The 3,132-nt window shown below is 42.0% G+C and overlaps 1 protein-coding gene across 1 annotated transcript in view; it reads left to right on the top strand.

Annotated features, from left to right (window-relative positions):
• Flt3 (fms related tyrosine kinase 3) overlaps positions 1-3,132 on the top strand; it is a 70,013-nt gene that overhangs the window by 15,323 nt on the left and 51,558 nt on the right. The window lies entirely within an intron of this gene.

Raw genomic sequence — 3,132 nt, 5'->3', positions numbered from 1 at the left:
TCTGTAGACCAGGCTGGCCTCGAACTCAGAAATCCGCCTGCCTCTGCCTCCCGAGTGCTGGGATTAAAGGCGTGCGCCACCACGCCCGGCTGACAAGTCTTGATCAACTGTTGATCAAGCCCCTAAGATAACAGCAGCTGAACATCCGTCCCCACCCCCACCCCCAGGCGCATGCAGGTGATGTGCCTACAGGGACAGCATCTGCTCTGAGCTACAAAATACGACTCCAACATTTGGAAGATTCCAGATGTAAAAGATGTATCATTTGACAGAAATGGTACCGAATTAGAAATTGCTAGCAGAAAAACGTATTTGAGAAATCAAAGCACAGTTATGAAGAGTCCACGGGTCCAGAAGAAACCAGAAAATCAAATGTAGTTTGAACTGAACAGTAAGGAAAATAAGATGAATGTGATAACATGTGAGGTTCCTCTAAAGTCATACTCAAGCAGGGATTACCACTGAGCCGCCCTTCTAGCCTGAGCTGTTTTCCAGTTTTGGGGGTTGTTTTTGTTTTTGTTTTGTTTTGTTTTGTTTTGTTTTTTTGAGACAGGGTTTCTCTGTATAGCCCTGGCTGTCCTGGAACTCACTTTGTAGACCAGGCTGGCCTCGAACTCAGATATTTGCCTGCCTCTGCCTCTCAAGTGCTGGGATTAAAGGCATGTGCCACCACGCCCAGCTTGTTTTGCTTTTTGTTAGGGATTCAACTGAGCACCTCACATGTTTGAGGGAAGCCCTCTTTTTCTGAGTCATGCCCCCAGCCCCAAATTTAGAAAGTTAGATTCCTATTAGAATTTACTTATTAATTAGTAATTACAGCTTTTAGCTACAGTGTCATGATTGTTTGTTTTGAGACAGAGGCTTGCTCTGTAGCCTAAAGAGTGGTCTCAAATTCATGGATATTATCTGCCTGCTCAGCCTTTTCAGTGCTGGTATTATAGGTGAGAGCCACTATAAAAGAATAAAGATCTCAAAGCAATGACTTCACATTAAACAAGCAAACAAACAGACAACCAGACAAACACTGAAAGGAAGTTAACCACAGTGTTGTTCAAGTTTAATCCCCGCACTCAGGAGGCAGAGACAGGTAGATCTCTGAGTTCAAGGCCAGCCTGGTGTACGGAATGAGTTCTGGGTCAGCCAGGGCTACACAGAGAAACTCTGTCTCAAACAAACAATACAAATAACAACAAAAAACAAACAAAACAAAACAAAAAACACTAGAAAAGAAGAAACAAAAGGAAAATAGCAGATTCAGCTAGATATAAGCAAAGTTAAAGAAAATAATCATAGCTGGGTGCGGTGGCGCACGCCTTTAATGCCAGCACTCAGGAGGCAGAGGCAGGCGGATTTCTGAGTCCGAGGCTAGCCTAGTCTACAAAGTGAGTTCAAGGACAGCCCAGGGCTACACAGAGAAACCCTATCTCAAAAAACCAAAGAAAGAAAGAAAGAAAGAAAGAAAGAACGAAAGAAAGAAAGAAAGGAAAAGAAAAGGAAAAAATCATGACCAGGGTTAAAACCCAATGAACGAGAGAAGCAGAACAATGACAAGCCGAGGTAACCAAGGTCAATAAAGGCGAGGAAACCCGATGAGCCTCAGCAAGGTCACCAGGAAAACAAAGATCAGACACAGATGCAGTGTGACGTTAAAAGCCCCGTGTGTTACAAATACATATCACCCTTTAAAAAAATAACCTTTAAAATAAACATATTACCCTTTAAAATAAACCTTGAAGAACTTGACTTGATCAAACTATCTGAAGAGAGTACATCACCACAGTAAAACAACAAAGAAACAAAGAAACAAAGAGGAGACACTGTCTATCCTAAGGTAGTATGCTCCAGGAAGAGGGAAAGTCTTATAGGCAGAAGATGACTCAGCTGGTAAAAGTGGGTACCACACTAGCTCAGCTACCTGACCTGTGGCCCACACACAGATGCAATGATGATACAATTTCAAATAGCAGAAAGACTGGTGGTCTTGTTATAGCAGATGTTGAGAATGCAGCTGGAATCCCATGTGTAGTTGCGTATATCTGAGGACGGCAACCTGTTTGAAGCAGGAAACTTTGGATGATAAAAGAAAAGCTCACAATCGATTTGAGTGTGTGTGTTGGGGTGCTTGTACAGGTCGAGCTTTAACACATTATACCCATCACCTAAGTTAAATGCTCTAACATAGTCAATTTAAGTGAATTAGACCATAAAGGCATCATGGTTGCTATAATTGATTGGTTGGTTTGGTTTTTTGAGACAGGGTCTCACTAGATAACCTTGGCTGGCCTAGATCATGCTATAAAGACCAGGCAGGGTTGAAATGAAAGGAATTTGGGATTAAAGACAAGACACGTACCAGCTCAGCAGCTAAGAGCACTGCCTGTTCTTCCAGAGTTCCTGAGTTTAGTTCCCAGCACCCACATGGTGGCTCACAAACATCTGTAATGGGATCTGATGCCCTCTTCTGGTGTGTCTGAAGAAAGCAACAGCGTACTCATATGCATAAAATAAATAAATAAACCTTAAAGACATGCCTCACCACACTTGGCAAAATCACATTTTTAAAAGAGTGGAGAGTAAAAATGCTAGAGACTGTGATGAGAAGGGAACTAATATCCCAGAGGCTCTGAGATTACAAGGGACAGAATTGGCTGGGCACATACACTATTTCCTGCCTCTATTAGATCTATCACTCAAGGGCCAGTAAAAGATATTCTGAATGACAAGAACACACTCTTGAGTAGTCCCTCACTGCTAAAGGCAGTATAAGAGCCACTGGGTCGGTGAATAAATTTGATTCTGGTGGTCTTTGTATAGAGCTTTTTTTTTTTTGTCAAAATATTGCTATGAACACTGGGATATTTGCATTTATTTAACCAAGAAGCTTAAATGAAGTGCAACATGAAAAGTACCATAATGAAACATATCGCTTTGTGTGCTAGCTCAAAATTAATTAAAACGAAATAAGCAAATACCTCCAAAGGCTCTAAAAATACCTAAGCTTGAGGGCTTAGGGTTGGATGTACCTCCCTGGAAAGTACTTATTGATAGAGGAGTCACCTAGCATGCATTTCTGAGGTCTTTGGTGTGTTCTCTAATAGAAGAAGAAGCGGAGAGAGAGAGGGAGAGGGAGAG

This window comes from Mus caroli, chromosome 5 (genome assembly GCF_900094665.2).
Source record: "Mus caroli chromosome 5, CAROLI_EIJ_v1.1, whole genome shotgun sequence".
NCBI lineage: Eukaryota > Metazoa > Chordata > Mammalia > Rodentia > Muridae > Mus > Mus caroli.
Note: the sequence above shows the minus strand (reverse complement) of the source record. Positions and strands in the feature narration are given on the sequence as shown.